The sequence below is a fragment of the Symsagittifera roscoffensis genome, chromosome 5, assembly GCF_963678635.1.
Source record: "Symsagittifera roscoffensis chromosome 5, txSymRosc1.1, whole genome shotgun sequence".
In the NCBI taxonomy this organism is placed as follows: domain Eukaryota; kingdom Metazoa; phylum Xenacoelomorpha; order Acoela; family Convolutidae; genus Symsagittifera; species Symsagittifera roscoffensis.
This window is the reverse complement of record NC_087066.1, coordinates 51,122,002-51,133,826: the sequence shown is the minus strand read 5'-3', so window position 1 is coordinate 51,133,826 and position 11,825 is coordinate 51,122,002. Positions and strand designations below refer to the sequence as shown.

Genomic DNA, 11,825 nt, shown 5'->3' with positions numbered 1-11,825 from the left:
TCGAATTATGAACAGAATTTTCTTGTGCTAAATTACGGCTTCAATTATAGGCGTGGTAATTCCATAGTAGACATCATAAGTGGGAGGGAATTGTTTTTTAGATCCTGCTTGTTTTTCTTCGCAACAGTCAAGGTTGATTAGTTAATATTAAGCTTAACGTCTTATGAAGAATTAATATCTTTGGAAATGGTGGTCATCATTGCAAACCAATTTATTAAACACAAACAAAAACATTTTATATGAAAAAAAAACGGAACAGCGAGAAAAATCTCGGTCAACACTTGACGGGTGAGCTGCCTCTATCCTTATTCTTCGCGTTGGTTCAGCTCCGACTGTTTCATGGCGATTCACAGGGCATCCAGCGTCAAAAACTGACCTGGATCTTGATTGTAATCCAAAAATTTAGCAAAACTTTTGAGGCGTTTTCAATACTTTTCTGGACTTCCCAAAGTTCTCAAAGTGACTTTCTAAGAAGCTCATACGCTTATGTTCAGCGAGTCGAGTCTTCAAATGTCATGTCGCCTGACAATGTCGCCAACATAGCTGGATTGACATCCAGGACAGGTAATTTCATCACTGAAAAGGTTCTTTAAATTATCCCCTTTTTTAAAAAAAAATAAAAGTACAAACGTTTTGAGTTTACGTGTGGAAATAACTCAAACTCCTGTCTGTCTTCTTGATAGTTCTGGTGAAACGACTAGAAATGTTCTATCTATATTCCGTTAACAACGTTGGGCGCTCATTGATTTCTCTCAGTTTAGCTTTTCTAGCCTGGTCATCTCTAGGCGCAAACACTTCACAGGTTTCAATCTCGATTATGAGATCAAAAAAGAGTTGTGGGTAACGATTCTTCACATAATTGAGCTTCGCTGAAATCAGTGCATTCTGAAAACTATAAAAGCTGGACGTTTTATCACAAGAGAGGTACCATTTATTTGTTCCGCTTGTACAGCTTCGGCGAACAAGCAAGGCAAGACAACATGAGACCTATGTCGGTGGGCTTTCGGTACCAAGCCGTTATGAGTCTGCCACTTTTGCGCTTCACCATCATGCCGAGAAAAGTAGATCTCTGAAGTTAAATTGAGACACGGGTGCAGGTTATTAGCACGGCACGTGCTGTTTTCAATAACTCTAGCTTTAACAAACCGGAATATGTCATCAAGATACCTTCCGAACACTTTGGCCTTAAGAATTTTGAACTGCAGTTCAAAACTGCTGGAATGGCAACCAGAATACCCTGGAGTTTTCTTGTGGCTATACCGCGCAATGTTATCCACACTCAGATTGGCGCATTTGCGATGGCACCAGTCACTACACAGGTCAGATCGGATGGAGTGGTCATTTTCTGACCATGACGTGACAGCGCAAGCAAACAGTTGTATCGTTAAATGCCCGCGCATTGTTAACCGACAGCGTGGTATTCACACTGGCGCGGACTCCTTCGTACTGACTCAACCACAAGATGACGAGTAACCTCCAATGCGGATCCCATAGCCACTCCGTCGCACTGCTTATAGCACTGACCACGTGCCATGAAATGAACTTTGCTAACTGCAAAACTCGGAAGACGAATACAAGTGTCTTTATCCAAAGGCGGCTGTGTGTCAGCAGCATACAACTTGTTCGCTGCAAGAACGATGGTTTCAACCAGTGCTGGTTCAATCGTGTAGAGATTTTCCTCCATCTTGTAGATAATACCAGCTCGTCAGGTTCCATCTCGGCGGCATACAAGGAAATTTCACATGTCTACCGTGGAAGTCAAAATGTTGGCTCCTTCGACGTCTTCGAGCAATTGTGATAGTCCAAGTTTTAGTTGTAGTAAATACTACCTGGCGGCGATCGTACAGGTCTGAGCGGCGTGTTTTTTGTGGACTGAAATGAAAAAAAAAAACATAAGAAAGTCTGTGGTGATCCGCCGGCAGAACAGACTTCGTTTTAGGAGCTCTGCAATTTTTTTCGCCACGGAAAAGAGATAGGAACTTTGGATTGTTATCTTTTTCATACCTGCTTCTTGTTATGTGGTTTTGCCCCTTTTATTCCCGAAGGCGCAAAAATGTTGTTTTAAGATGCTTCGCTGGAAATTGTTCAGAATCTTCTCTTCAAAACACTCCTTTTCTTGGACATACAACTGCAGGAAACCGGGTATGATGTCATTTGTGAAAGACTTCATTCTGTAGACGTCATTGCGATGACGAATGAGGAAATTTCTGTACTTCAGCCACGCATAACCGATTTCTCGTTGCAACAATGTCTTGCTCAAAAATGGTATTCGTAGTATTATTAATACCAGCAGTATGAAAATTAACATAGAACTTAGTAAAAATTGAGAGATAACATTATTATAATTAGGTTGCCTCAACTCATTTTGGAGTAATTAGGATTGTAGTATAATTTGGCACGCGCAATTAGTTTTCGCTTGCTTGTTGATTATCAAAAACAAATTCTCAAAAGAGCGCTTCAATTACACTCCAGATTTGCGGCCGAACTGGTAATTTTATGATTTATAATATATGGAAATTGTATGATAACCAATTCTTTCCAAAAAAAATTAAACGTAGTTATTTTTCATCACCAGACTGTTTTATTTGGTTCAAATAGCCGGAGAAACTAGATTGAATCTTTTTTCAATGGTTTTTTGAAATTGTATGATTGGCATTTTTCCATACATTTGATGTATAGGCAATTGTATGATAAGCATTTTCGGTGCGGGGAAATGTAAGATAAGCATTTTCGGTTTATGGAGGTCAACCCGGGGATAATATCACTAGCACAAGAAATTTTGACTTTGAGCTGAGAAAAATTCCATAGCCTCATAACTGTAGAAAAACTGTTTTTTTTTTTAAACTCATTTATTTCGTCGCCGCAAATGGTCTGAAAGAAAAACATCATCCCAAACAAAAGCAACTCGATGCACTTAATTTAACAACTGCCATTTTCGATATATTAACTTTTTTGAACTACTATTGTGTGTTTGTTTTTTTTCCAAAATTTAGGTTGCCCAGAAAAAAAACACAAAATTCACATTAATTCATTGCAAGTCGTGAAATTTAGTTTTATTCCAAAAAAGTTTCAGAAAACAAAAAGTTTCAGAACTTTTGTTCAGTTTTTGCTGCCGAAATTTCCCATTTTAGTTGTCACTATAGTCTTACGCTTATGCTTCTAGTTTTTAACTGCTGATTTTCAATTTTGCTTATCATGACTTTCAGCCATTTAGGCTTCGGTTATAGGGGTAGGGACTCGTTTGCAAAAGTAACCAATAGCAGCACCGGTTAAAAATACACAGATAATCATTAGTGAATCATTCCAAATCACTTTTTGAACAGTTCTTACAAACGATTCAGTATTGTTACATAGATTAAACGTAATTTCTAAATGGCAATCTAGCCAGAAGATAGAAGAAACTAAGAGAGATTTTTTTAAGCGACGAATTAGCGATGTTCCGGCAATAAATCAACAATGGAAAGTACAATTCTGGTTGATAACTGAATGTTTTTTTAAAATCCTTAAAATTTTGGCCTTGAAAAAGACACTTGTTGAATTTTCACTCTGACTCATGTTCTCTTGCACAGGATCCCTTAAAGCTCAGAAATTCCAAGTTTTTTCTGAAAATTGTTTTTTGTTTCAGGTAAATCTCTCAAAAATTGATTAATGATGAAACTAATTTTTTGACGGAGCAGTTTATCACCCTACTATTAGTATGATTATGATTTATACTTTATTATATATAAAGTAAAGCATTTCTTGACCTGTTTTTTGACTCTGCTCGACCTATGTTATAAATTTATCGACTGATGACAGTTAGGTTTCCATTTTGTGTTCGACTTAGAATGGATTAATCATTGCGAATATGTTTCAGTCGCAATTTTGCACTTTCCCGTAAAAAGTTGAAGATAAATTTTACCTTAATTTTAATTTACCTTAAATAATTTAAGATAATTTTACCTTAACATTTTTTGAGTGCTGATCTTACTTTTCTTGTTTCATAAAAAATGTCAACTGTCGGATCCAATTGGAGGAATTTTAGTAATGTGATTGTGATTGGCTGAATTTGTGAAGGATATGTTTTGCTGCAACTTCAATGAAAACATGATTCAAATTTAATTTTTTAATTTGAATCATGCAGGTACCACACAGTTACGAGAGGGGGAATAACTGACAACATTCGAAAAACATGTTCCGCAATCTAATTATTTCCCCCATTTTATGTGATGTCTGCAATCTTTAGAGATCTTATTCAAACATCTCGATAAAAAAATACTGGTGGTATAAGACGAAATTTTTTTATGTTCAGACTGCTCTTTTCATATCATTATCAGTTTTCCATTGAGGAAGTTATATAAGTTCTGAGGAAAAAAGACCATTTTGAGATTTTTTAAAAACCACCAAACAAGTTATCTGAAAATATTTACTTTTAGAGCAAAATTTGAACCCAATTATTCGCTCTAAACGATTATGCTAGTAGATTGCGTAATATTTTACCAACAATGGTTAATAGGGGAGGAAAAAATGGCTACCATATTAATCATCAACGTGGCATTAAAAATACGCGCTGGCTAATTTGAATGTGCGTCATTGATGGCAAAAAATGTACTTCTCAGCGCTAATTTATAGCGGAAAAAGAATTGGTTAGTAGTGCTATCATGCTAACGACGGCCATTTGTAAATGTCAGCTTTAATATATGTAACATGGCTGCCCTGAATGTTCCGACTGTCTTTTAAGGTTTATGGAGCAGTAAAAACAAAAAAAGTAAATGTAATAAAACAAAATGAATTTTTTTTCTTCAAATTTTGAATTTTTAAAATGAAAATCATCCCCCTACACGCCATATAAAGTACAAAACAATATATTTCGCTACTTGTAACAAATAAATTATGGCAAATAAGCTTCCTCGAAACAATTTGGAACGATTTCTAAGACGGATTAAATCTCCGCTTACGCGTTCATAGCGCGAGCGAAGTATATAGCGCGCGTTAATTGTCCCAAAATTGTATAAAATTTAATTAAAGCAAAGAGATTAATGTCAATCCAAAGCAAAAATTTGGTTCATGATATTGCTCTGAAAACTTTTGTCGAAACAGTGAGCTAGGTTTATGATAACAGTTAGCCCAACATAAATAAATACTAATTTTTTTTTTTCATCCCATACTAGGAGCTAAAGTGATTAAAAATTAGGATCTACTCAACAATTTGTTCCCATTCAAAAATTGGAGGCAAGTTGTTAAGTAGTTTGTAAATTAGTAGTTTAGATTTTTATGATCTCATGCGAAAATATTTTTGTTCTGAGCTCCAATTTGAATAGATATTTCACCTACGATCATTTTTTGTGAAGTTGTGGGGTTTATAGATTGCCAGTTTGGTCAATTTGTTACAAAACATTCCGATTGCTAGTTTGGTCAAGTAACACAACATATTCCGCGCTATTAACGCGTTAGCGGAGATTTAATCCTTCTTAGATGTCGTTCCATATTGAATTGAGAAGATCAGTTTGGCCTGCTCAGTACTTCACTATAAGCAAAAACCTGAATGTTCCGACTGCCATTTAATTGGTCTCGAAAAATTTCTGTCAAATTAGGAATGAAGTTAGGGAAAACTCTGAATTTTAGGCTGATCATATTAAAAATTGAATGTTAGCATTTGAGTCGTTTATGAAATTGAAAAAACCAAATCAATGTCTCAAATCAATTCTGAACGATTTAGTACGGCGGGATAAACTGCCACGCGTTTAAATTATAAAACGAGCAGTTTGGACTGACTCGTGGAAGGTTACTATAGTTTTGTGCACACCCGGCTGGGCCCATGCAGATCAAAAGATCAAATCCCCGAGGATCAGAGTTGTAATATGAAACTGATCTGATAATAAAAACATCCCGAGCTTATACGCTCCTCGCTTTTTTCGAGAGTCGGAATTATTATATCACTTTCTACTTTAAATAGCGTTGGGATGGTTTCCAAAAAATTTCAACATTTTTTGAAAAATTATAAAGTTTCTTTTGTTATTGTCACTCGCATTCTTAAAGCGAACACTACTGCATAAACCTTAAACTGCAGTCGGAACATTCGGGGTTTGGCCTCGATACCAGCAGTCTATTTTGAACTTTTAATTTGAAAAACGGCACTTTTCTGATCTCTTTCTCCACTAAATCAAAGGAGGGATTCTTTACAGGGCACAATATGATGTTATTTAACTAACAAGATGCAAAAATTGTGATAGTTATTTTAATGAAATGTCACATTTTTATGGGTCCATAAATTCAAATCCATTAAAGGAATTTGACGCAAAAGATGAAAAGATTACTCGTATCGGGCGAAATCTTCCATGTTCAGAAGGGTTTTGCTGAAGTGTTTGATCAGCAGATTTGAAACAAAAAGGAAGTACTTGAATTTGTTGGAAACTAGCAAACTCAATCTCGTCTAAAAATTTAAAATTGTGCGTTCACTAATGCATTATTTGGAACCTATTACTTCGAATGAGTCTATATAAGCTCTTAATGGATAACCCCATTATGCTAAGAGAGTATGAGGAAAATAGCAACTGCATTACTTTATTGCAAATTGGTATAAAAGAATACGCAGTATATATCATTTCCAGTCCTTCATAAAAGCATGTACGGCAAAGCATTATGCGCTCAAATAATCAAACGAAGCAAGAGCAATTTGGTTCATATAAACCGTTGGCGTAACTCATAATGGTACATTTTTATACCCTCAAAAATCATCAAGTTATTTGATCACAGATGAATCATCTTCAACAACCAATTTTGAACACACTTAAATAGAAAAATAGAATAGAAAAACTGCTAATTTTCCGCCTCATTTTTGTTCATCCTATTTTTTGCCATGAAACAAGTACTCGAACTCGCAGTAATTTAAAATTTTTCACTAAAAAAATTGGCATTAAAATGAAAACAACACTGCTCCGACTGCCATTTAACCGAACAGATTTTTGTTAAAAATTGTTAAAATTTAAATGTGAAACTTCAAAAATTTCGCCCCCAAGAATCAATATCAAACAAATAGTAAATGTTTTAATTTGAGTTACCATGCAGAATTAGAATGATTAAAAAGGTTGCCTTTTAAATTTTTTAACACCACAATTTTTGAGCAAAACGAAATGCAAGTAACACAGACCTGCTCGTGTCAGGGCGTTGCCTGTATCTTCTTGCAAGATAACCACCATGCGTGAGTACTCTTGCAGGATCAAGTTAACTTCCTCCCCCCAAACAGACCACGTTAAGATCCTCCATCCCAGTGCTTATTTTAAATTAAATTTACTAAGCGCTGCATGTTAAGTGCTCGATTCTGATTGGCTAAAAAAACCCAACTTAGAACCAAGTTAAGGAGGGAGGATACTAACTTGGTCCCTCTTGCAAAATTGCCTCCAACGTTCAAGTTTTAGCCGAATAGCCCTCGTTTGCGAAATCTTGATAGTATTTGTAATGATTTTATGCCCGGGGTGGCCTTCTCATAGAGGAGTTTCGGATAAGGTACACCGTCTGTTCGTCACGCTATGTTATTTTTGGCCTGATAGATTCGTGCGACTTCTTAGTCTTATACCGATCTTAATCTTAATCTTTCATTTCCTAGTCTCAATAGATCTAGTATATACTGGTAATTGTAGAGGAGAGAAAGGAGCAACTGCTTTTTATTTTGAATTATATTTTCTATGGCTGAAACTGAATAGTTTCAGCTTTACAAATCATCATAAGTTTTGGTAATGAATCATGATTGGTTAGCTCTAGATATTTCACATTTATAAATATCAAAGTATATAATAAATACTTGTTTGAACTGGTTCCAGTGAGATCACTCTCTTAATCGATCAGGTTCCTCTCTAGAGAAACTGGCATCAAGTGTTTAGGATAGTTGTTTTGAAAGGTTCTCAATTGACATTATTCTCAATTGACAAAGGATCCTCGTGCAAAACCAGAAACAACAGAAACAAATCGTAAAATTTTTGTAAATTAAAGCAAAGAGATGATGAAGCGTCTTAATGTCAGTCCAAAGCGAATACTTAGTTCACGATATGGCTCTGAAAAATTTTGTCGAAACCATGAGCTAAGTTTATGATAAAAGTTAGCCAAAATGTTCTTGATAAATATTTTCAAGAATGAGCTTGCTGGGCATGGTTATTTGAGAGAAATTCTGCAGCGCTGTGATTTGAAATATTGCCACTCTTAAAAAAACGGGCTGCAAGCACAGTTCAAAAAAAATTGATTTTCTTGAGGATAAGGCTATTCTCCGTAAACTATTAGAAAGATTAGAGACTAGTTGTTTGAGAAATATTCTTTCCAATTTCTTTCCACTCTAACAGAATCGGGTCATACGAACACGAATATTGATATATTCTTGTGTATATCGAGAAGATTGTATAAATGTCTTTATTTACGAAATGAGGTTTCTATAGATCGACAAGTTCTTTAATACTTTTTCTGTCAAGGTTTTTAGGTGAATAATTCGAATAAAATCTGGAGGAAAAACCGACCCAAGCACAGTTATTCTGTCATTTTGTCTAAAAAATGGAATAACTTGACTTTGAAATACAAAAGAAGTTTTGTTTCGATGGGCAAGGTTGGTGTAGAAATAAAATCTATTTTGCATTCAGTTGTAAGTTAGTTGGACCAATAAACCTTCCAAATATGAGCTTAAGTCCCCACTTATTTTAGAAAAAACTGCAAGATTTTGTTACCTTTTAAGATTAGGTACCGATATTGTACAGATGCCATTAAAAACTCTGCCAATAACTGTTCAATCAAAATCAGCACGATGTTATGTTCCCACGAAACTATTTTTTAACGGAAATTAGAATGTACTTACGTTTTTATCAGTGACTGATCTAAGATTTTCATGAGACGAGCGTTTTTTCGAAACAAAAAAACTTTAAAGTTTTGTCAGCTTTTAGGTCGAACAGATGAATTCTCTGCCCTCTCCTCAATTACTATAAAACTCTTTTTTGACCAAACTCTAATGCAATGGGTAGATTTATTCTAGAGTTAAAGTGCATTGGTCAAACTTATTGTCTCTGTTATCTCGTTGCAAACTTTTAAAATATTTTTAGGAGTTTTACTATTTTACATTAATCTTCAATATAGCCTCCACCATGCAAGATTTAGTCCGAAAACCCTCATTTGCAAAAAAACTGATGGTATCTTAAGATCACTATTTTAATCGATTCGCCAGAGGAAAAAAAACCCGATCAATAAACGACCCATTGTTTTGTAAGAGTGGCTTTCACACAAAATAAACGTAGACGCAATTATGTCAGCGAGTGTGTGTTGTTAAACACAAGAAATCGACGCCAATTTTAGTGTTCACTAAAAACTTGGACGAAATAAATGTTCACTAAATCAAAGCAGAAAGTAAACCAGTATAAGTTCTTGAGAAGTCAAAAGAAAGAAATTTACTGGAAATCGCTGACCTTAAGTATAGATATCAAAAAGCACTCCCCCAGCTATTCCGTCAAATGCGTGAATCAAATCGTTGATAAATTTTAACGGTTTTGAGAGATTGAACCGAAGGCAAGATAGCACGAACAATTCCGAGTGAGTTGAAACATATGCACGAGGTGGCGAGGGCCTAATATTTTCATGAAAAAATTTCGATCAGGTTTGAAAAAAGAATTGAAGCTTCAAACTAAACATTGGAAATTTAGTTTGAAGCTGGAAATTTAGTAAAAATTTAGCTGCAAGTATTGCAAAATATATCTTGTCGGTTAATGCACATTCGTTCTGTCTCCATCCACTTTCTGAAAATGAAAAGTTTGATACAATAATTGAACTCATAAACAAATTTTTTTTGGTCATGATGGCACCTTTATACAAAAAATTGCACCGATACTCATTCTTTTTCTGGTACCAATTGTTTACTCTGAATATTAAAGAAGAAAACTTTTTCCAAGGTTTTTTAAAAAGACTAAACTAATTCTTTCCAATAAATCTGGGCGATTGAACCACCCCGGTAACTGTTTACCGATGAGCCGTAATTTGACTGTTGTTAAAATTGTTTAATAGTTTTTTCACAAAAACTTTTTACTTTTATAAATAAGCATAACGCTTTGGCTACAAAACATTTTTTTCCAAAAAAATTATTCCTCTGCTCATACTAATGTATTAAAATTTCATTTGATTTGTGTCCAACTGGTAAGACAAAGATTTTTTTAAGCGTGAATTAAAGAAAGTGAAGGATTAATGCTACAGAATTTTTGCTTCACAAATGTAAACATCAGATAATTTTTTTTTCAAAAAAACCTTAATATTGACTTTGTTAGCCTTAATGGGCCCGTTCCAATGGGTTACTAAATCAAGCTAAAAATTATTTTTCACGACAATGTCTTTTATTTTTTTAACAATTTATACGCAAAAACAATTAGCAGCTATGACCTAGTGGCATACGTTTTCTGAACGAAACATCGCAATCTTTTACAATCTTCTAATGCAGAAGGAACCCTCGGAGCATTTTACTTTAATTGCAAGTTCTATCTTATACAACCTGTTTTCAGTCAACATTCCATTTGAACCGTTCACAAATTTTCAGCAATATTTGAAGGTCACCGCTTTGTTTCCCTATTGTTTCACCGTTTTCAGAAAAAAAAATTCTACATTTTGTTCCTTGTGGCGTTTTTTGGTACCAAAGTTTGGTTAATACCAACGCTAACAAACTATAATTTTTTATCTTCAAACATACTCTTCAAAAATTCTGAAAAATATTGAAAAAAATGTCAAAAAAAATCCTATTTTCTATTCTTTGTCGCACTTTCTGACCAAATTTTGGTTACTACCAAGGCTAACAATTTTTGTAACTTTTGTTCTTCAAAGGTTCTTAAAATTATCCAAAAAAATGTCAAAAAAAGTTTGGCTCTGTGTTGCGATCAATTTAAGACACTAATCAAAAACAAAAACTCAGAATTTTTTGACCTGATCTGTATCAAGTGACCGAAATTTAGCCTATTTCTTTCCAACTGCATGCACTACTATCCAGGGCACCTAAAAAGACTCTGCACCTCATGATTTGTCCCTGTGGTTTTCATTTATACAAATGTCTCAACTAAAATTAATGGAAAGAGCGAGCCTTGAGAATTATCGTTCCGTCTTAACTGAATACAAAATCAACTAAAACAAATTAGCAACACATCCTAATTAAGTAACTTTTTTAAGTCATGACGCCGTAATCTATCGACAACGGCTGAGCGAGCCTCGTTACTTTGTATGAAAAGTGAAATGACAGATTTTTCCAGACTGTCGTTAAATTTGTCGTATTTATTGTCATTTGCTGGCGTGAGGAAAACTTGAGTGGTTTAGTCAAGCTGGAAACCTTTCTTTTGTAAAAAATTATTTTTCTTCACTTGTCTTTAACAGATTCACATGTGAAGATCGTATTTTTTTGCTTTATATATGCAAAAAAAGTTTTCGCAATTATGAGCCAGCGTGACGGTTTTGAAGCAATTTTTCTTAAAAATTTGCAAAAACAAACTTTAGTTCGAAGTGTTTTTTTTATCTTTAGCATGTGAATCAATGTACAATCTCAGTTTTATTTGGACACTATAAAGGTCTTTTTATATAAAATATGCAAAAAGTTTTTTTAAGCTAAAATATGGGAAAAAAAACAAGTCAAAAATGAGTTGGTCACCCAAAGTTGGATGCTTTAAGATATGCCGAAGGGGGTAACCTTTTATAGTGATCAAGGAATCGAATCCCAGACGAGAAGCGTCCGCGTCCAAATTGGCTACTGATGTGCATATTGAGAAAACAAAAATTTCAAAGCGTGGCTGAAAAATAGGCAAGCTTGTCAACACTCTTTTGTTGCAAAAATTTGGAAATAGAAAAAATGT

At 34.6% G+C, this 11,825-nt stretch overlaps 1 protein-coding gene across 1 annotated transcript in view; it reads left to right on the top strand.

Moving 5' to 3' along the window:
• Window positions 1-11,825, top strand: part of LOC134846200 (angio-associated migratory cell protein-like) — a 553,983-nt gene that overhangs the window by 116,816 nt on the left and 425,342 nt on the right. The window lies entirely within an intron of this gene.